The sequence below is a fragment of the Miniopterus natalensis genome, chromosome 3 (assembly GCF_054644295.1).
Source record: "Miniopterus natalensis isolate mMinNat1 chromosome 3, mMinNat1.hap1, whole genome shotgun sequence".
In the NCBI taxonomy this organism is placed as follows: Eukaryota; Metazoa; Chordata; class Mammalia; order Chiroptera; family Miniopteridae; genus Miniopterus; species Miniopterus natalensis.
The window spans coordinates 13,465,755-13,490,000 of record NC_142083.1 but is presented as its reverse complement, the minus strand read 5'-3'; positions in this window follow the sequence as shown (position 1 = coordinate 13,490,000).

The following is a 24,246-nucleotide window of genomic DNA, read 5'->3' as shown; positions in this document are numbered from 1 at the left end:
TATTATCGACTTGTTCCCTGTGCTGTACTTTACATCTGCCTGGCTATTTTATGACTATCAATTTGCACTTCTTAACCCCTTCACCTTTTTCACCCAGCCCATAGCCCCCCATCAACTTTTTTCCTGTACTTTGAACCTGTTTACCTGTGTATTGTCTGAACTACCAAATGCTAAATTTCCGGAAGCCAGGGTCCTTTCCTGTCTGGTTTACCAGAGCATGCTTGGCCTTAAGACAGTATGTTGAACAGATGAGATTTTCAGAAATAAATTGGAGTGTCAGAGAGATGAAGAAGAGGTGAGTGGCTTCGCTGCTATCTAAATTAGAAATGATAAGAACCTGGAATAAGAGAGAAATGGAGAAAATAGAAAGAATAATGGAATCAAATATAATTTGGAGGTAAAATCTAGAGAGATGTTCGGAGATGTAGTATCAAAGGAAAGGAAGAATTCATTTTTATATCTCATTTTGAATTCACTTTTATATCTCATTTTGAATACAACGTAAATATATGCTATTGTAACTAATTTCAAAAATACGGATAAACCATAAAAATTCAATCATTTATCACCTAAATTTCTGAAGATGGAATAGCGACAAAAAATATAGAGATGAAATTATGTTGCTCCACTTGGAAATAAGTAATCTACAAGTTATAAATAGTAGTGAGTATTTGATTTCTTTCCTCCTGCATTGGTCGTTCTCTCTATTCGAACATCAGTGTTCAGTGGCGTGGGATTAAATCTGATCCCCAGCTATAAGGTGGTCTCTGATGGACAAAACCTGTGGCCACTCTCAATCCAAGCTGTACAGCAGAGTATTTGAAAAGGCTTTTTAAACTATATAGGTTTGGGGATATTCAAATAATGATACCTTTAGGGATTAATTGAATAGGTATAGGAGGAGATTCTTAGCATCAGTATACTTTTTAATGTCCACACATGATTCTGCCCTGACCGGTTTGGCTTAGTGGTTACAGCGTCCGCCTGTGGACCAAAGGGTCATGGGTTTGATTCCTGGTCAGGGGTCCATACCTTGGTTTTAGGTTTGATCCCCACTGGGGCCCATGTGGGAAGCAACCAATCGATGTCTCTCTCTCTTTCTCCCCCCCCCACTCTCTCTAAAAATCAATGGAAAAAATATCCTCAGGTGAAAAATAAAAAAATAATAATAAAAATAAAATGTCCACACATGATTCTAATTAAAAAAACAGTATTCAAAACCACTGGACTATAATTTTCAAGATAATTCTATCAATCTTGTTAAAGTGATGTATTCAGTATACACCTTTCTAAATTAATTAATGTGATGAAATGCATTATTCAGTCTGCAAATTTTGATGCAAGAGTAAAAATTAATGTGAAAATCAGAATATTATCTGGTAATTCTGGGGCACAAATTGTCTTTCTTTCTCTTAAATACTTGCTTAGTTTTGGAATTTCTGCAGAGCCAGTCAAATATGCAGTATTTAGATATTTTTCATAATTGCATTAAGTTAAAACTTTACAAAGATTGGTTGATTTTGTTTGCATGTAAATTTTAGAAGTTAGTAAAAGAAATCCAAACAAACAAACAAAAACCCAACTAATTGATATAGTTTACAATCATTTCCCCCAGATAGGTTTTTATTTTGACATATGATGAATTATACTACATTCATGGGATAGAAATCCAAAACAAATGTATATTCATTTCAAAGTACATGTTCTTGAACTATTGAAATGTTTATTTATTCCCTTAAAAATGTATTTATTTAAAAATATGGGGAAAGGAGAAAGTATACATTATGTTGTTAGATTGAGAAAAAAATGCTACATCAGTGTAAAGAGTTTGATAGGCACACTAAATCTCCTTTCACATCAAAAAGTACATTTTGCTTTGTGTGCTTTTTTCTGAGGTCTCTTGCTGGTGATACTGCTGTAAAATTCTCCGAGATCTAAAAAGGCCTTGAATTTATTTTGCTTCAGTTGCAAATCTATTAATAGGATGGGCAGAGAATTGTAATGCTTCGTTGCTTTCAGCTGATGGAGAGGAAAGCAAGGACCTGTTACTTTCAAAGTGGCATTGAAGCAAAATTACCCCAGACATCCAAATATGGAGGAAAGTGAAAACAGGCTTTACTCTTTTCCTCAAGGCCTTGCTTCCAAGGGTGCAAATCTCTTTAAAAACATGCAAGTATTTCAGAACTTTACATTTTTGAACAATATCAGTGGCTTCAAATAAAGGAAGAATGGTGTGATTTGCAGTTAGCATCTATAATTCAAGAACTACCGTTTGTATGCAAATGTGAGGTTGTTACATTGAGGCCCAATAATGTTCACCACAGGATAAATTCTAAATTTCATAGGCTACCGTAAACTTTCTTGCCATTATATAATGACATTCAAATGTACTGATTTAGATGAAAAATGTCCAGCAATATTTTTACTTAAATAACTGTATTTTTGTAAGTTACAATTCACACATTATGAAGAATTTTGGAAATAAAAAATGATTTGGAGATCCAACAGCCAAAATAATGCCAAGTTGATAAGTCTGTATCTGAAAGGTAGTTTTATACCTATCTTTTGTGACAATGTCATAAATAGAGTGAATTAATTTCCTCTTTATATGCAACTTCACATATATAATTAATTTAATCTATTTTATAAAGATGGCATTTTTGATGTCCTCTTACTTTACAAACTTTGACCAGCATATATTAGGTTCAGCACAGAGAGTATCTATTTGAAAAATAATAAACTAAGAAATTTAAGTGAGCCACCCAGAGGAAAATATCTGTGAAAACAGAGTAGATCACACCCGAAATGAGAGATAGTGATAAAATTACTCGAATCATGTCTCCTGCCATAGGGAGACACTGGTTATTTTTCAAAAAATAAAGACACACACATAACCGCACATGCAGAATACACTTGACTCTGTATATTAAGAAATATATCTAAAAGTGATATAATTTCAAGACGTCGTAAGACGCCAAATAAGTTTTTATTTTTCTGTGAGCAGTCCCTGTCGTTTTGTGGCAGTCCCGTGGCTGATAAGGACTCGCACCAACCGGGTGTGGCCTCGCTGTGCGGTACACCAGGGCGCCGCCTGGTCCCGCTGGGCCACCCCTCCGCGTCCCCGCCGCCTTGGCACCCAGCCTGTACACGCGCCCACACGCAGCGTTTCCTCCAGTCTGCTGCGCCTTCAACCCTGTTTGTGCCACGTTAAGACCAAAGTGATCTTTCCAAGGTGAGCATATGATCTAGCCTCTCCCTCTGTTTCAAACACTTACAACTGACTCCCCTTGCTATCAGGATTAATGTGAAAATTCTTATCCTCAATCTCTTTGCACATAGGTGTAACACATGGAGGCAGTCAATGGCGGAGAAAGGGGGGGCATCTGTAATACTTTCAGCAACAAATATAAATTTAAAAAATTCTTATCCTTGCCTCCATACTTTGTCCATCTCTGTAGGTTACTTCACAGGACTCTGTCTCTCAGAGGCCGGTCACATAAGCCTTTTTGCTTCTGCAACATCCTACTTCTCTCTCCAGTGTGACTTTCCCCACATTTTTCCCCTAATCTCTATTAATTTTGAACTGATTTTTCCCCAGTCTAATTCTTAGAGAGTCTTTAGGATCAGTTCCTCAGTTAGGACTCTCTGATTTTCTGTCATTCATAACCAGGGCAAGCCATCGGGTTAAATTTATTCATTAACATCTACTTCCCATTGACAGCATTTGTAATCCCCAGTGCATTTAAATTCCATGAGGGCAGACTCAAATCTTCACTAATATATCCCTAGGATTTTGCATAATCTCTGTCACATTAAGTTGCAAGGCCTATATACTCTGACTAATGTGTATATATACATATACTCAAATCATCCCATGATCACAGCTCTTAAGTCTCAATTTCCTATTTCTTGATCTACATACATCTCACAATATGTCCATTCATGTTGGATTACCGTTCTCATTTTTGCCGTATTTTAAGTTAAGTACCTAGTCTCTAAATTAGGGTAATGAGGTTTTACAGATTTCATAGGGCTTAGCTGCAAGATACTGCCTCAGAATCAATGCTCCAAAATCATAGGTAATAGAAAACATAAACTTGGCTCAATATGAATCACTAAAAGCACAACAAGGAGATGTCTCAAAGCCAACTGTGCCAGCTCTAATTCATGGTTACTATTGACTACATGGTATTTCACGGAAAACGTGTAATGTATTTTACACAATTAACATTTTACACAGTTAATTCTTCATTGAGTTATTTACTATAATTTGGTTTATTTTTTCTATTCCAATTTTTCCTATTTAGTTTTTTCTATGAATTATTATATTAATTATATTTAACATTGTTTTTATGCATAAACATATACATACATATATATAATTCTGTAGAAGAAATAAAGAAAGTGAGACAGCTAATATGAAAGCTATGTGTATTTGAACAATAATTTGCTTCTAGAAAACTGTAATAGAGCATTTAGGCAAAATGTGGTTTCTTTTAGCTGAATCCCTAACAGGATTAGGTGTTATGACTTTGTAAATTTGTTACCAGTTCTGTAAGAATTTACTAACCTGATACATGTCTAATGACATTTCTTTCTACTATTACTTGCTTTTTTGAGTGTATGGCTTGCTTGATCATTTAATTTTTAACTTAAATATCAAATATATCCCTTGTACCTTCTGTCTAATATTATACCCTTCTTGACTTTCTATAATTTTTTGTAGCTTTATTTTTTCCTTTGCACTTACAAATATCAAACTGCTATACATTTTACTAACTCACCTTGTTTGTTATTATTTTCCCTCTAGAACATAAGCTCTGAAAAACAGAAGGTCCCCCCTTTTGCCCATCACTCTACCCCAGCACTAGCAGAGTGCCTGGCATGTATTAGGTATTCAAGAAACTTTTTAAAATAAATTAATAAATAAAATAATTTTCACAAAAGGAGGAATTTTCTATATTTTTAATATTTTTAAAAGATCACATCAAAACTTTTTTTTTCTCATTTGGGCTCCAGAAATGATAGAATGTGACTGAGGATTTATCAACTTACAAACTTTCTAGGACATTTGAAATCTTGGGAGTGGACAGGGAGCTGCCAAATCAGTAATATCATTATTCTTAGGTCAGGATGGAGAGAACAAAGTCATAAAAATATAAATATCTACAGGTACTGATGGTATTATATCATAACGGGTTTTAGATATAACCTTTCATCTTAAAGGGTGGAAGACTTTAGTTACTAATAACCATTCTCATTATTTTCACTAAAATTAGTTATGTGTTCCAAACATGGGAGCAGTTGGGTTGTGTGGAACCTAATGTTGAGTAAGGAAGTAACATCAGCTCTCTGAGAATGCCAGATTGGTCCTGGGATATTTATTCTAAGAGATGCATGCCCTTTATTTGGAAAACACTGCCTATATCAGAGCCACAGGAAAGAAAGCCTTAAGGATCGAGACCTGAGCAAAAAGAAAGTAGCCTTTGCTTTGTGTGATTAAGTGACCTTCATGACTCCAGATACTTGGTACAAAACTCTGACCAGAGAAAATGTATATATTTTTAAGAAGAACCGGTGTTTCAGCAATATATGAATACAAAACTTAAGAGATTCCGCCCAATTTCATTTAAAAAAATGTTTTGGCTGCAACTTAAAGATTTAGATGCCATTACTAAAGAACATTATGGGCATTCCATAATTAGTCATGTCAAGTGAGAGTCATTATTGTTGGAATTCACCAGAAACGTTTTTATTGGAATCCACTAGATTACCCATCTAATAGGGGCCCATATTTGGCATACTTAGTAATTAGCCTTCATATTAGAGATATTGAAAATGGTTGTTCCAGTGATTTAAAGTCCTCCACCCTTTAGCCATACCCATTTTATATAATAAATCATTATAAGTTTTATTATAAACTCATTTGTAGTGAGTAATATCAGAGCTGATGTTAATATCAACATTGATAGTTATGATAGAATGAAACCTTGGAAACTTCAATATTGCTTTGATTGGGCTTTGCAGTTTACATGTCTACTGATATTTGCTAATGAAAAAATTACACAACATTGTGATGTATGTTATGAAACTAGGTGTCAGGAAAATCAATGAGGAGCGGTTGATGCCTTTTATAAGGAACTAATTAATAGCCAATTTAATTTGGTTACATATGGTATTATAGCCTGCAGATGAGTGCAACATAGGGTGGAACTTATGCCAGCAACAAAGGAATGGACTCATGACCTAATAGAGCAGGGAAAATACACATACACACACACATGCACACACAATTACTCGGGCCATACATAGGTCTAGTAATCCAAGATCAAGCATACTTTCTATAAGTAGACATAATCCTAATCCCTTAACCCTAACTGAAGGCTTCGTTCAGATGAGTTATTACAAGTAAGAGACAGAGCAAAATAATGCAAGGCTGTGTCGCTGAGCCCTGCATGTGGGGCTGCTACCGCTTGGGTGAAGTCCAGTGGTAGGGAATGGGTTCTAATAGCCATAAATAAAGTCTGTCCATCTGGGCCTTTCCCAATCCATTCTTGTTGATTCCACTTAGATTGAATTATGCCATTGAGCTGTCATTTCAAATGATACTTTTAAATTATGTATGTCATTTTAAATTCTGTTTTATGGCAATATAATTTCAACACTGTTCTCATCTTCAGACTCACCCCATATTTTCACTCACACATTTTGAGACTTCACCCATGTTCCTAGGTATGCTAAAAGAATTGGGTGACTTTCATAGGATATAAGGTTATTTTCTAGCATAGAGGAAGATCTGAGAGAAACTCCACTGTAAAAATTAAAGATAGCAATACCATTTCCCCAAAATTTCATATTTGATGGCATTGCTATTTGTGTTTGGGGCAGACTGAAAATCTATTTTTATTATGCCTTCTGAGATGGCACTTTGAATTTAAGCCCCATTTTCCATGGCTTACAGCTTTCCCGCTGAGTACCTGTGGGGATAAACTTTATCATGCTGGTTCTTCAACCTAGAGAGAAATAATTCAAGAAGTTTGAAGGAAATGCTATCTCGTCATTTTTGATTAAAGTAACTACAGGGAAATTCTTTTTGGTTGTTCAAAGATAGTACACAATTTCTATTCTTGAATAATTCATAGAAAGTTTTTAAGTACAAATATTTATAATATAATTATATTTTATAAAAGACACACTTATTTAAAATTACTTATACAAAACAATAAATGGAATATAATGCACATTTACCATATTCCTCAATTCACATAATACAATTCTCTATGATCTGCCAAATCCATCAGAAGTTCTGAAATGTAGGTTTTTGTGGGAAGGACTGCGATACTGAATCAAAATGAAAAATCTTATTTGCAGGAATGACTAACCACCTATTAAAGAGTCAGGATTTCAGTGGTTATTTAAATGCAGTCTCAGTGGTTTATGTAAGCTGTCAAATTTCCCCACTTTCCAATTGCAAATGTGTATACATAAGGCTGTTTTTTTGATATCCCTTTATACAAAATCAAATTTAAAAGAAAAATAAAATGAAAAGTCATAATGGATAAAAATGGCCAAGACTCATGTATGGCTCACTCAGCTTAACCTTTGGAATTCTCAGAAGAAAAGGGGACAACTTATCCTTCCCAACGCAGCAATTAATCCGCGCGAACACCTGCCTCGCGGAGGCAGCATGGTGATCATTACAGAGTGAGCGCTGATCAGTTGTAGACATTGTCCACTTAAGAAAGGAGAGACATTTAGCCAGAAAGGATATTCTAACTATACAGAAATATGTAATTAGTATTATTGTTCTAGGCCTCTGAATTGGCTCGTTTTCAGATTTTAACTTGTTTCTTTTTTTTTGACCCAGTACCAGAATGCAATTAGATAGTTTAATCATATTTTTCCTACTTAAGGGATTTACATTCAAGATTTCCGTTTTACTTTGAAACATTGTATTGAATGCTTTTCCCTTAAAATCCAGTAAAATTATATTTGAGAAGATTGAACAATGAGAGCCTATCTGCATCATTTCCCTCTGCCATTCAATATAACATGGCAGAGTGTGTTATTGTTACTATTATAATTATTTCCATATGCCAGTTTTAAGGTAATGTTTGGCTAATTCTGGCAACTTATATTCATTGACATTCATTTATGTACAGGTCTCCAAAACTTTTATGAGCTGGGCAAAGTAATTGGGACTGCCCACAATTAATATATCCATTTGACCATATATCAGTCCATTCAAAGTGGAAAAGATATATACACTACTAAAATCCAGGAGACCAAGTGGCTGTTACTATGCCCCGCGACAGTGACAGTGACAATGAGGAGGGCTGGTGTCCCTAGCACCTCTAAGTAACTCTCAGAGTATACGGAGATTTACAGCTTCAGATAAAGGAATGGGCAAGGAATCAATGATGGCCCTAAACATTTTTTTAAATTAAATTTATTGGGGGGGTGATATTGGTTAATAAGATTATGTAGGTTTAAAGTATACATTTCCATGATAACATCGTGTACATATTGCCTTGTGTGCCCACCACCCAAAGTCAAATCTTCCTTCATTGCCATATATTTGACCCCATTTACCCTTTACTACCTCCCATCCCCCTTCCCTCTGGTAACCACTATACTGTTATTTGTTGCTTTCAGTTTATATCCCACATATGAGTAAAATCATATAGTTCTTAACTTTTTCTGTCTGATTTATTTTGCTTAGCATGATATTCTTAAGGTCCATTGATGTCGCAAACGGCAGTATTGCACCTTTCCTTATGGCTGAGCAGTATTTCATGATACATAATTGGATGAAGGAAATATGGTACATATATTCATGGCCCTAAACACTTCTTTAATGCAGGTAACCACAGGCTGGCAGAGTTAAAAATCAGTTAACATCTTGGCCTTTGTAGGTATGTAAAGAGAATGTTATGAGACTTATTAGGAAGCAGTGGGTCCCTCTGAAATGGGATAAAATAATGTCCATTCTTAACTCAAATAAATTTGTTAATCACGATGCCAGACATGACCTTGGACTTGCCTTGCTTGGGGAAGTAGCTCAACTGCCTTCATGTGGAAAAGTTATTTTCTCTCACACATAAAATAATTGGCTTTGGTCACCTGAAATCACCTGCACCCTGACTATTTAGGAAGTCTTGCATCAATCTCATCTAATGTAGTTGAAATATATCTGTTGTCCTCCATTACTTTGTTAAACATCTTCACTTTATTATTTTGTAAACAAACAAATATTTGCTTTTATTCTCAGAACGTACTTAGCTTATATTCGTATGGTTTGAATAAAATATCTGTAATGAAAAATAGTTTAAAATACATTTATATTTTATAATATGCATTGTTCCTGAATATGTTTATTTTTTTTAGAGGAAACTGTTGAATGAATAGATTTCTCTTCGATGCCTACAATTGCTTGTTTCATTCCCCATATATGAGACTATCCTACATGCAGCAGATGCCATCTTGACTTCGACACAAACTTTTAAGCCAACCTGAGATCTCGACATTTGTCATAGCCTTTCCTGAAAGGGCTGTTAGCTCCGCACTCTGTGTTTTATGTCCATCAGGCAATTTATTCATCTCACATCGTGTGAAATTATCCTTCAACAATATAATTTTTCTTTCTTGTTAAAGGTCATTAATGAGATACAACACACCCACAGGAAATAGACTTAGCCATTCCTACGTTAACTGTCGATTGAAAACCATTTGAAGGTGTGACATCATGTGCAGTCACATTTGCAAGTGGGAAGTGTCTTTGCTGAATGAATGACCCGCGGCCTCTGCTCACACGGGGGACGCTGTAGGCGCCCAGCGGCTGTGGGAAGTGTGCGCGCACCCAGCTGGGCTTCCTGGGTGGTGGTTTGCGCAGGGCGGCCCTGCCACCCTGCCACCCTGCCACCTCCAGCTTTCCCACCCTGCCACCCTGCCACCCTGCCACCCTGCCACCTCCAGCTTTCCCACCCTGCCACCCTGCCACCCTGCCACCTCCAGCTTTCCCACCCTGCCACCCTGCCACCTCCAGCTTTCCCACCCTGCCACCCTGCCACCCTGCCACCTCCAGCTTTCCCACCCTGACACCCTGACACCCTGCCACCCTGCCACCTCCTGCTTTCCTTTCGTGTCTGGTGGGCAGCACACACGCGGCTTTTGGCATTGTGCCCGCTCTGATCAAATAACTTGTGTGATTACTTATATACTTCAGTTTCTATCAACTGTGAATCCATTTGTTTCCTATTCAAGCCTGTCACTGTGTCTAATATATATGTTTAAACCCATTCATTTTATATTGAATATTCCCTGCTTTTTGCTCCTTTGAATTAAAGTTTTCATCGTTATTTTTTGGTTTATTAACTTTTGTAATTTCTTATTTTTAAAATAATTTTTGGAGGAAGGCCTAGGATTTGCAACGGGAAAAAAATTAACTTACTACATTTCAACGAGAGTAATTATATTTTATAATATTTTGCATATGCTAGATTCTTAATTCACTTGAATTTTATGTGTCTCCTTATTGCCTTTCGTACTACTGTTCTCATGAATTTGAATTCCGCGTTATTTCCCTTTGGATAGAGTGGATATTCATTATTCATTTGTGTGTGTTTATATACCGTGTTGCTTTTTGTTTCCTACCTGAGTTTCCATTTTCTCTCTCACGTGCATTTTCCCCCCATCCACTAGAAGGGTGATCACCATTTCTTTGGGTGCATTGATAAAGACGACTGCTTTTATATTCGCCTCAATACATATTCTATTTTTGCAGAGAGGCGTTGGCTGAACTGAGCTTAGAAGGTCTTGGTGACAGTATTTCAGCCCCTCTAGGAGCTCCCGCTCCTCTGGCTCCGGTCGGTTCAGGAGGTGGCCCCGGGCTGCTGCTGCCGTGAAGCCCTCCGGCGACTTCTCTGCGCTCGGTCCCCCCTCGCGCTGGACCGCGGGGCGCTCGGGGCGCTCAGAGTGCTCGGGGTGCTCAGGGCGTTCAGGGTGCTCAGGATGCGCAGGGCACGCAGGGCGCTCAGGATGCTCAGAGCCCTCAGGGCGCTCAGGGCGCTCAGGGTGCTCAGGGCCCTCAGGGCGCTCAGGGCGCTCAGGGTGCTCAGGGCTCTCAGAGCCCTCAGGGCGCTCAGGGCGCTCAGGGAACTCAGAGCCCTCAGGGCGCTCAGGATGCTCAGGGAGCTCAGAGCGCTCAGGGCGCTCAGGATGCTCAGGGCCCTCAGGGCGCTCAGGGCGTTCAGGGTGCTCAGGATGCGCAGGGCGCTCAGTGCCCTCAGGATGCTCAGGGAGCTCAGGGTGCTCAGAGCCCTCAGGGCGCTCAGGGCGCTCAGGGTGCTCAGGATGCTCAGGGTGCTCAGGATGCTCAGGGTGCTCAGGATGCTCAGGGCGCTCAGGGTGCTCAGAGCCCTCAGGATGCTCAGGGCGCTCAGGGAGCTCAGAGCGCTCAGGATGCTCAGGGTGCTCAGGATGCTCAGGGTGCTCAGCGTGCTCAGAGCCCTCAGGGCGCTCAGAGCCCTCAGGGTGCTCAGAGCCCTCAGGGCGCTCAGGGAGCTCAGAGCCCTCAGGGCGCTCAGGGTGCTCGGGGCGCTCAGGGCGCTCAGGCCGCGGGCCGCGCGCTCACTGCCGGGCGCCCCTGTCTGACGCCCAGCTGTCCCCTCCACAGCGCTCCCCGGGGACCGGATCGTGGCCCTGGCCTCCGTGTCTGCCGCCTCCGGCTCGGACTGAAGCCACAGGAGGGAAGCGGGGGCTCTGCCGCGCGCCTTCCCTCCAGTGTCCATCCCGCCCGCGGCCCCGCCTCCCCCGCGCCTCCCCTGCCGCTGTGCCCAGTACACCCTCACACCCGGTCCCTAGAGACGTGCAGGAGCCACGTGGGCTGAGTTCCCGTGGGGAGAAGCCTCAGGGGGGCACCGAGGAGGGGGGTGCCTGGGGGGCCCGGGCACCGATGCTGGCTCTTGGCTTGTGCCCCGGCCTCAGGCTTGGGCTTCTGTGACTGGGTGGTAATGAACATAACCTATGTTTGGCACCAGAATAAAAATCACTGACAATGTATAGTAGAGATAGAAAGTAGGAGCAGGGTTTTTTGGGGGTTTTGTTGTAAACAGCGCTGTGCTTTGGGTATTTTCTGTGCCATATTTTCATAGTAGGACATAGGAAAAGAGCTCAGGGAGGGTGTCGTTTTGATCAGTAAGCCCGTTGGTTCAAGGAGTGTCAGATACGGATGCTGCCGGGTTGCACGACTCCAAACGTATCTTCATTTTCCCTTCTTAATTGTTCTCTTCCCAGGGCCTGGGGGTGCATCACAGAAATGGAGGAAACAGACAGAACTTTATAGAGGACATCAAGTCAGGACAGCAGTCCTGCGAAAAACAGAAGGCCCTGGAGAAAGGTATAATCTTCGTTACAAAATAACTAAGTCATGGAGATGTGATGTACAGCACTGTGATTATAGTTAATTTGACTGTGTTGCATATTTAAAAACTGCTAAAATGTAGATCTTAAAAGTTCTCATCACAAGAAGAAAATCCTAACTATGCCTGGTAACAAATGTTAACTAAACTTACTGATCGTTTTGCAAAACAGGTGGGTAAAAGTGGGCTTACAGTTGTCATACAAATAAATAATACAATAATTTATAAATAATAATACAAAAGTTAACTCTGAGCTTCATGTACTCACAATTGTAAACCTACTTTTGTTCAGTCCTGTATATACAAATCTCAAATCATTATGGTGTGTACCTGAAATTAACATAATGTTATTTGTCAACTGTACCTCAATATAAAAACATGACATAGAACTAAAAAAAAAAAAGATTCATACTGATTTCCTGAGCTAGAAGTCAATAAATGTCATTTTTTCTGGTTATATCAGTCACTACATCAAATTCAGAAAGCCATTTAACTTCTCTAAATTTCAAGTTTCCCATATTATAAAAAGAAAAAAATAACATTAGGCTCCCGAAAAAATAACAAAAAACCTTGTGAACATACCTATGAAACACTTTCAAGTCAAAGTAGGTGCTTCATAAATGGCTCATTCTTTCTTAGAAGTCCACTCACATTTTTATTTCTAAAGCAATAGTTGCATTCATGTTTTATTTGAAATTTCAGTACAGAACAAACATTATTTTATAGAAACATCTTAATACTTTTCCTTCTCTTCCTCATACCTCTTAGAAAAGTACAAAACGCTATACCTGTTATCTCCCTAGCACAATGTTCAGAGGATGTTACATAAATGTGAATATACAACACATAAATATTATGTGAACATTCACTGATTGTTCTTAAACCATCACACTCTAGGAAAACATATCAGACAGGTAGGAAAGGTATATTTTAAAACAGTTCAGCAGATAAAATTGCCATAACATAACAAATTGTTATCAATCAAATGCACACAAACTCTATTTTGTGTGTTTATGTTTGTGTATTATATATATATAATACACAAAACATTCAGAATATATTTTTATATTTAAATATATAGAAAATACAAGTTGAATATTTAAACAAATTATTTGAAATAATGTACCATGTACTTATTTAGTGGTCTTGTTTTTGTTTTTTTTTTCCCCTGTGGTTACAAACTAACCACTTTGTATAATTAACTAGCTATTCACACTGTATCATTCACAACTTCCCATTTGTCTTCCAATTAAGAGATAAAGGGATTATAATGAATGCATACTTTAGGTTTTCCCTAAACTTTATGCTGATCAATTTTCCTTCATCTCTTTAGTTACAGCTCATTTTATTGTAAGGTTTTTATAATAATTAATCATCATAGGCTTCTATCCTGAGTAGAAAATGCATGCATTAGCTGCAGTCTGTTTATTATGCTTCCCAGTCAGCAATTACAATGCCAAAGTAAATTAAATTAAATTATATTTTTACAGGTTTTGAGGTAAAAATTGATGATAATTGCCAAAATTCTAGAACGGGCATATTAAAAAAATAGGCAAATAAATTAACCCAAGACTAAGACTCATTTATCATATAAAATTGTTGATGAAGAATTACTCATGAAAACTAAGCAGACTCTTCATCTATCTATATTATTTATACTTGAACTGTGTATACCTCTGGAGAAATACACTCTTAACATTTAAATTTCCTTGGCATAATTGTTTAGAATTCTGTTGAAGAAATGAGCCTTTATTGTCATTTTTAATGACACTTTCATATGGTATTCATATGGATTCTTTCAACTATGATCCTCCTACAAATTCCATTGAGCAAATGGATGAGTGAATGAATGATTTCCTTTCTGTTATAATCTTTTAACTAGTCAACTGGCTCTACCACTCGCAAATTTATATTAATGTAATGTTTCAAAAAATAAAATAAAATAATCAACTGAAGGCTCTCGATATAAATTATAATATATGTTATCTCCCCTTTAGGGAGGTATCCCTTGGCAAATGCACCATTCTAATGTCCAAATCTCCAAGACACATGGAATTTGAGTATGTGTGTTTTAAAACTAATAGTCATCATTTATTGTTTTGTGACCTTATTGATTTTAAAATATAAATTTATTTTAAATGATTCAACTTTTCTTTTTAATAGTAAAGTAATTAGAATATTTGAATGTGGTGATTTACTTTTTTTTACTTGAAGGTTGCTTTTTTTTTTAAACAACTGGTGATATTAGTCAATTATCTTAGCCATTGTTTAGATCTCTATGATGTGTTATCAGTTTTTGCCCATAAACAGTATTAAACGCCACACAAGTAAGTCAGCACAGGGTTACTACTTGAGGAATTGTATTACAGGCTGCATTTATTACCCATAGTTCTTGTCGGTGTAGTGGTAAATATATATCACAGTTGGATACCCAAAATTAAGTCATTTAATGGATTTGTAGTTCAGTTGATTGAGGTCCCCAGGTCTCCGTGCACTTCTGAAAGCCATTTTATTTCCTCTGTAATTGTCAGTCACTGTCATTTTCACTTGGCTGCTGTTCTGTGACTAGTCAGAATATAGGGCACCTAACATGGCATCAGAGCAGTGACAAAATGGTGTTTAACGGTACTTTCACACACGTACTCAGACACGCATACATACACACACGCATGTATGCACACGCATGCAGGGAATGGGGAAGTTTCCGTAGATTATTGTGAAAGTCAACATTTCTTTCCTGATGGAATGGGACGTGTCTGCTTACACTAAGTACACAACTTCATGTTGCTTTCCATGTAGTATACGAATAGAACATCCAGGACAGAAAAAAGTCATAATAGAGGCTAATTTTAGTAGTATCAGAACTGCGATGCAGCATTCAAAACGGTGCAACAATGGAGCTAACTCTATCAAGGAAAGCCACTTGCTACTTTCGTATATTAAGTTATCTTAAAGTGGTAATGGTCATTTTGGGGGGAAATTACATCTACCTTCATTCTTTAAAAATGCACCTGTATATATTTTTTGACAAACCACATCATCTGACGGAAAATGATTGTTAATAGTTCAGTGCTGTTAGGAGCTTGCCAGAAAACAAGGATTTGTTCTTTACTTTTCAGTGCCAGCAGCTTTCTGATTCAAAATCACAAACACAGCATTTTTTTTTTTTTTTTTTTTGCATTGACTCTGGGAGGACATTAGCAAATCTCAAATAAATAGCAGCTCTACATTCCGGAGGAGTTTTAAAAAACAGACTGAATTCCAGATGTAACTCTTAACCCGGACACTGGACACTGAAATAAAGTTTTAACAAGCACTGTGGAAGTTAAGAGCAAACACTTACCAAATATCAATAATGCTCAGGACCTTTTGCTGCGAAAATGCTTGTGTTAAAAACGAAATATATGTATAAATGTGTTAAATGTGTATGTATATACACATACATATCTCATATGTATATATAAAATATATGTGTCTATATACATACACATGTAGCTTTTCAACAGTAAGTTTCAATATTTGCTTCATATTTTATGACACATTTTATAATGACATAAGCACAAAATTAGGAGGTCACATTTTTGGTAGTTGTGAATCACTTGTAAACGTAAAATGTCAAACATATTTCTCTTTATAGATCAGTAATTTTTAAAACAAATGGTTTATCCCTAGTAATGAAGATTCATTAAAAATATTACACAGAGAAACAACTAATGAACCAAGTCATGGGTGACACATATAGACATATGCTTTAAAACTAATGGTAAAATAAATACATTATTTATTTATTATCTTTTTCCTTTTTTATTGAATTTATTGGGGGTGATGATGATTGATAAAATGATACAGGTTTCAGGTGTACAGCTCTATCATAGAGCATCCGTATATTGTACTGTGTGTTCACCGCATTTCAGCTCCTTCCATCACCGTTTACCCCCATCCCCTCCTCATCCTCCCCACCCGCCACTTTCCCTCTGATAATCTGCATACTGTAGAGTGTGTCTTTGAGCTTGGTTGGTTTTTTGCTCAGTCACTTCCCATTTGTGACAGTGTGGAGACCCGGAGAGCATTGTGCTAAGTGACATAAGTCAGTGAGGACAGACAAGCAGGCAGGGAGGGCCTCGCTCATGGTGGGGAAAGTGGAAACACTCAGGCCTCTCCCTTCGCTGGGCAGAGAGGTGCTGTGACCCCGTGTAGCACAGTCCTGACAGAAGTCGTGCTCGCTCACTAATGTCTCACCCATCCTTGGCTGGGAGCCACTTTTGTTTCGGTGCTGATAAAACCGGCCCAGGGCCTTCAGGTGCAGTGTGTCCCCTGTGAGCCCTGCTCGCTGCCACTGGGGAGAGACGGCTTGTTTCTCGTGTTTCTCATGTATGTTCAGCCCCGCTGTGGGCTGAATAAAGATACGTCTCACCCTCCTTCGGCTCCACAGTTTTTCTTCAGTCTCTGCGGATGCAGCGTGAACCTCCCTGGCCTTGATCGTTGGCATGACACTCATACGTGGCATCTAGTGAACAAAACAAACTGACAAACAAAATAGAAGCAGACTCTTAGATACAGAGAACAGACGGACAGCTGTCGGGGGGGGGGGCTTGTGGAGAAGGGTGAAAAAGGTGAAGGAAAAAGACAAAGAAATACATATATGTAGAATTTATAAATATTTGACAATAAATTTACATTTGGAAAAGAGAGTAAGGAATGGGCTAAGCTTTTTGTTTGTTTGTTTTTTGTTTTTGTTTTTTTAAAAAATTTATCTTTATTGTTGAGAGTATTACAAGTGTCCCATTTTCCCCCCCAATTGACCCCCTCCACCTCGCTCCCACCCCCTCCCCAGGCCTTCACCCTGTTATTAACTGTGTCCATGGGTTATGCATATAACTTCTTTAGTTAATCTCTCCCCACCCTCCACCCCTCTTCCCTCTTCCCTCTGAAATATGATCGTCTGTTGCATGCATCAATGTCTCTGGATCTATTTAGTTCCTCAAATTCTTTTGCTCATTAGCTTCTTCTTAAAGAAGACCCTTCAACTTTTCCTGTAGTGCTGGTCTGATGGTGATGAACTCCTTTAGCTTTTTCTTATCTGTGAAGCTCTTTATCTGACCTTCAGTTCTAAATGATAGCTTTGCTGGGTAGAGCAATCTTGGCTGTAGTTCCATGTTTTTCATCACTTTGAATATTTCTTGCCACTCCCTTCTCGCCTGCAAGGTTTCTGTTGAGAAATCAGCTGACAGACGTATGGGTGCTCCCTTGTAGGTAACTAACTGTTTTTCTCTTGCTGCTTTTAAGATTCTTTCTCTGCCTTTAACCTTTGGCATTTTAATGATGATGTGTCTTGCTGTGGGCCTCTTTGGGTTCCTCTTGTTTGGGACCCTCTGTGCTTCTTGGAGTTGTAAGTCTATTTCTCTCCCCAGGTAGGAGAAGTGTTCTGTAATTATTTTTTCAAATAGGTTTTCAATTTCCTGCACTCTTTGTTCCCCTTCTGGCACCCCAGTATTACAAATGTTGGGCCTCTTGAAGTTGTCCCAGTGGCTCCTTATACTATCTTCATATTTCTGGATTCTGTTTTCTTTTTGCTCTTCTGATTGGGTGCTTTTTGTTTCCCCATGTTCCAAATTGCTGATTTCATTCTCAGTGTCCTCTACTGCTGATCCCCTGTAAATTATTTATTCTTCATTTCAGTTTCTGTAGCTTTCTTTTCAAATTGGTACTTTATTATGTTATTGATTTTCTTAGTTATTTCCCTAATAGTCTGCTTAAACATCCTTATAAACAAAATTCTGAACTCTGTATCTGTTAGCTTGCTTGGATCTATTTCATTTAGTTCCTCTTCTAGAGATTTTTTCTGTTCTTTCCTTTGTGACATGTTTCTTTGCCTCCACATTTTGGATGCTTCCAGGTGTTTGTTTCTATGTATTAGGTAGAGCTGCTATGTCTCTTGGAATTTGTAGAGTGGCTTTGTGTAGTAGGGTCCTGTAGGGTCCAGTGGCTCAGCCTCCCCAGTCACCTGAGCTGGGCCTTCCAGGTGCTCCCCTGTGTGGGCTGTGTGCACTGTCCTGTTGTAGTTGAGCCTTGGTTGCTGTTGGTATCACTGGGAGGAATTGACCCCCAGATCAATCAGCTATGAGGACCAGCTGCAACTACAGCCGGAGAGCTGCTGTGCTGGAGACACCCCTATGGAGCAGGATTTACTTCAATGGAGCTTTGGTGTTCACCAAGTGCACCCCTTGAGTGTCACTCGTGGCTGTGGTATGGTTGTAATCCAGCGTGGTTGAGTCTGACCACCAGATGCACTGTCTCTGGGGCCTCCCGGGAGGTGCAAAGTCAGCCTGTGCCAGTGCCTTGCCCAGGGCCACCCAGCATGAACTACACAGCAAACCGTAGTTGGCTGCTACTTGTGCTGGGCTTGGAGGAGCCCAGGAGAGGCCAAGCTATGAGCCAATGCAGCTGCCGCTAGTGCCAGGCCTGGGGCCGCTTATCAAGCCGCATGGGGCAGCTGCTGCTTGTTTGAGAGATTTTAGGAAAGTCCTAAGCATGAGGCTCGAGAGGCCACTTGCACAGAAAAGCCCCTGGAAATGGCCTGGATGAGCTGCAGGTGGGGAGGGGCGGGGCCTCCAGGAATCACAGGGCGGAGCCAAAGGTGCGAGTCAGGTGCTGGCGACTCAAATATGGCGCCTGCCTGCCGGCTGTGTGCGGGGAGGACTCGCCAAAGGAGCCATGGCCTCCGCCAGCCCTTCTGCCTGGGAGGAAGCCGCCCTCCAGCTCTCGCCCGGATCTCAGGCAGGTTAGTCCCTCCCCGAGTGTCCCGGGTCCTCTCAGGCTGCTGCCTGGCGCTGGGCTCAGAGGGAGCGTCCGAGTGAGTCCGTGCCGGGCCCTTTAATGGCGACCCTCAGCCACAGTCCCCGCTGGTTTCACAGCCCGGAATTGTGGGGACGTCTCTTCCCTGCCTGGAGCCCTGGGCTGGGGGCCTGCTGTGGGCTGGGACCCCTCCCTCCTCTGGGAAACCTCCACCACTAAGCTCTCCCTCTCGGCTTTACCCCGCGGCACCGGGTGTGGGCCCGCGGCCGCGTCTCCGTGATTCAGCCCCGACCCGCCCGCGTCTCCCCTCCTCCCGGTCTCGGTGCTGCTTCGGCTCCCTGGCTGTGGGGCGTCTGCTCAGCCAGATCTCGGGAGGCTCTGAGTGACGGTGGTTCTGTATTTTAGTTGTGATTGTGATGTGTTTGCGGGAGGCGGCGGGTGCAGCTGCTACCTACCCGCCGACTTGTTTCTCTCTGAGCTAAGCTTTTTAAAATTTATTTTATTTTTCAATTACAGTTGACTGTCAATACTGTATTATATTAGTTTCAGGTGTGCAATATATTCGTTAGACAATTCACAAAAAAATTTGGTAAACTTTTGAGGTCCTAATCCATAGCCAGTTGCACTACGGGAGATTTACATGTCTGGTGTTGGTTATTATATTGTTAAATTCTGAAGGCTTACTGTTTAGCTTATTAAATATGACCAATTCTCTTTGTGATGGTTCTACATTAGTCAAAGTTGCCATAAGATGATTCTCTAAGATATGTTTATTTATAGAAATAAGTCAGTACCACAGGATCTGAGCATTACCAACAAGAAATATCTACTTGAGCAAGATATTTGTTGAAAAAAGGGAACAAAAACAAGGCAGATAAGGTATTCATAAGCAAGAACCTGAGGTGGTAAATAGTCAGGAAAGAAAGTGCCCTGTGACAGGGATTGCTAGGAAAAAAAACAATCCATGGGTGTCTGTATCAGGAAGATCAAGATTATAGAATAAATTGACATTAGACATAAGGGAAAAAAGCAAAATTAGTTGTAGGAATCTAGCGTAAATGAGCGTTGGTATTGGGTAGAAATCTTTCAATTATGAGAACAAATTTAGAAAAATAATTCCAAATGATATAACAACAACAACAAAAAGATGAATTCTTTCACAAAAACTACTGCAAAAACAAAACAAAAAATGAAGAAAAGTTTATACAAAACCAAAAAAAAAAAATTCATGGAAAAATGTTAACACACCAAATAATTAAAAAATAGATTTTCAATATAGGAATCCACTATAATGATTTCACTATATTGTATGAAAAAATAAATATGCCTTTTAAATTATATTTTTATATATTAAAAATGTACCAATAAAATAAAGTTTTATTAAATGTATTATGGTGACATTGGTTAATAAGATTATATAGGTTTCAAGTGTATATTTCTATGATCCATGATCTGTATACTGCATTGTGTGCCCACCACCCAAAGCCAGATCTTCTGTCATCATAAATGTTACTCGCTTTACCCTTTGCTACCTCTCACCCCTTCCCTCTGGTAACCACCACACTGTTGTCTGTGTCTATGAGTTTGTGTTTGTTTTTCTTGTTTGTTCATTTGTTGCTTTCAGTTTTATATTCCACATATGAGTGAAATCATGTGTTTCTTAACGTTTTCTGTCGGACTTACACACTTCGCATGATACTCTCCAAGTTCATTGATGTCACAAATGGCGGTGTTTCATCATTTCTTTTGGCTGAGTATTATCCCAATGTAAATATGTACCACATCTTCTTTTTTCTGATCATTTATTGAAAGACACGGTTGTTTCAATGTCCATATCCCCCAAAGCGGTATACAGATTTAATGTAATTCCCATAAAGCTCCCAATGACATTTTTTAAAGGAATTGTACACAAAGTCATCAGCTTTGTATGGAACTACAAAAGATCCCAAAGAGCCAAAGCAATCCTGGGAAAGAAGAACAAAGTCAGAGATATCACATTCCCTGACTTATGCTACAAAGCAATAATCATCAAAACAGTATGGTTTGGGCAGATAAACAGACACAGACCATTGGAACAGAATTGAGAGCCCAGAAATAAACCCACATGTATAAGGACAAATAATTTTTGACAAAGGAGCCAAAAACATGCAATGGAGAAAAGAAAGCCTCTTCAATATATGGTGCTGGAAAACTGGGAAGCCACATGCAAAAGAATGAAATAGACTGTTGTTTGTCCCTGTATACAAAAAATTAACTCAAAATGGATCAAAGACCTAAATATAATGCCTGAAATAATAAATTTCATAGAGGAAAAGACAGATATTAAATTTATGGGCCTTGTTCAAATAACTTTTAAAAACAGAAAAATCTCTGTGTACAGCATTAGGTTAGTATTTTCTTTTTTGTGAGGCATATATGGAAAGAGGCCTGGATAAAATTTTCAGAGAGACTGTCATGACCAAAATGTGATTAAATGCCAATATTTAAAATATAATTTTTTTCAAAATATTTTTTTTTTTACAAATCTACATTTTATTGGTAAGAAGCCAATAACAGATAAAGCCAGGAAAAGGAAATAAATCAGAATACATAAATATTTTTGTGTCAGTATTTCAGAGGAAAATAATCCAATATTCTAAGCAGGGTTAATTAAGGTCAAGGTAAATGTAAAACTATATTTATAGCACATTTTTTTCAGTTAAGCAAACGATACCTTCAAAAATTCACATCTAAAGCATTTTAACATTGTACAGATGTTGGCATTAGGAAATTTGATGCTGTTTGCTTATTTAGTCATTACTTAAATATTCAGTGGTGGAAATCTGGCATATTTAAATGTGTTAGCAATGATTTGTATGTGATATTGTCACATTATCTTGTTATTTAGCTGAAAAAACAGAGATAAATTCAATTTTTCTCAGTGTCTTTACACTTTATATTCTCTATAGTATTTGGTGTATCAACTGCTTTCATATTAAAAATTTTCATTTATTTTATCATTCACATTGATGTTGAGTCATGCATCTAGCATGTGTTCAAACCTACTCATTTCACTCATTTAAAGTCCACTTCATCTTTATTTTAGTTGTTTCTTTTGTTTTACTATTTTATCTACAGTTTATTTTATATAAGTATGTAAAATACATAATTGATTTAATTTTCTTCCATAGAATTAGTCAATATCCCTAAAACAATATTGCATATTTCATGACTGACATGATTTGAAACTTGTAATTAGGGGCAAAGGAAGAGACAAATAGACAAATGAAGGAGAGCAAAGATCCATGCATTTATGGAAGCCTGATATATAAAAGTGTTTTCTTGACTACTCATAGAGACAAGATGTAACATTTAGTCACCAATACTGATTTATTTTATCTCTATAAGTAAAAAAAAAAAAAAGAGAAAAAGCTGTATTCCATGTCTTGTATTCTCCTGTAAGGACTTAAATTAGTCATGTAAACTCTGTCACGAAGTGAAAAGCCATAAACTTAATGGGGGGAAAATAAGCATGTCTTCCATGCCAACACAAGATCCACAAATGATTTTCAAAGATGGGAAAATGTACCAATAAAGCAATAAAGAAGGCCTATATAAGTAAAAAATATACATTTGGAAATCAATACAATTGGTATATAAAAGTTAAATTACCAGATGTGCATTGATTTGAACAAAGAAGAGACAGCTTGGTAGTTGGTGGTGGTAGTGTGTGATGAACGTAGGTGTGAAGTGATCTTCATTTGGAAAGTGATGGTGTCGGATGATTAAATTTCATATAGAAATCCAATACCAAAATCAGGGATTCTTCATGATAAACTTATTTTCCTTGAGACTTTGACAAATGTTATCCATTCATGTGGAAGGCTTTGGCATAAGCTTAGGAAAATTGAAATCTGGGTTAAAAAATTCATTTCAAAATATATTGAAATAACTCATCCATATAATGTATTGAATAGTTATAAAAGATGCTACTTCATTATCACGGTTGCTCATGTTTGTACACACGGACATATTTTTTGAATTTTTCAAAATATGGAAAATTTTTTCCATATAATATTGTAATAATACAATACCATCTCTTAAAAGAAAATTACTTAGGTTGCTTTTTAAATAAAAATTATTTTAACAAAATATCAAAACCCACTCACATTAAAACTTTTGGGATGCTGCAAAAGCAGTAATAAGAGGGAAGTTTATGTCATCACAGGCCTATCTCAAGAAACAAGAAAATCCCAGGTAAAAAACCTAACTTTAATCTTAAAGAATTAGAAAAAGAACAAAAGCACCAGAAGAAAGGAAAAAATAAAAATTTGAGCAGAATTAAATGAAATAGATAATACAAAGACTATACAAGAAATTAATGCAACATAGAACTGGTTCTGTGAAAACAGTAATTAAATTGGCAAACTTCTGGCTAGACTCACTAAGGAAAAAATAGAGAAGACTCAAGTAAACAAAGTCAGAAATGAAAGAGGAGAAGTTACCACAGGCACCACAGAAATACAAAGGATCGTAAAGGAATACTACGGAAGACTGTCTGCCGCCAAATTTAATAACCTAGGAAAAGTGGATACGTTCCTAGAAATATATAACCTCCCTAGACTAAATTGCGAAGAACTGAAAAGCCTAAATAGACTGATCTACCATCAGGAAACTGAAACAACCGTCAACCCCCCTGGCCTCCTCTAAAAAAAGTCCAGGACCAGCTGGCTTCGCTAGTGACTTCTACCCAACATCCAAAGAAATTGTGATATCTACTCTTCTTAAAATCTTCCAAAAAACTGAAGAGGCAATACTTCCAAACATTTTATGAGGCCAACATAACCCTGATACCAAAACCTGGCAAGGGCAACACACTAAAAAGAAAACTACAGACCAATATATCTGATGAAGACAAATGCAAAAATCCTAAAAACACACACCAAACAAACAAAAAACTAGCAAATCAAATATATTAAAAAAAATAATGTGTCCTGATCAAGTGGGGTTCATTCCACGGGCACCAGGACTGTTCAACATAAGCAAGTCAATC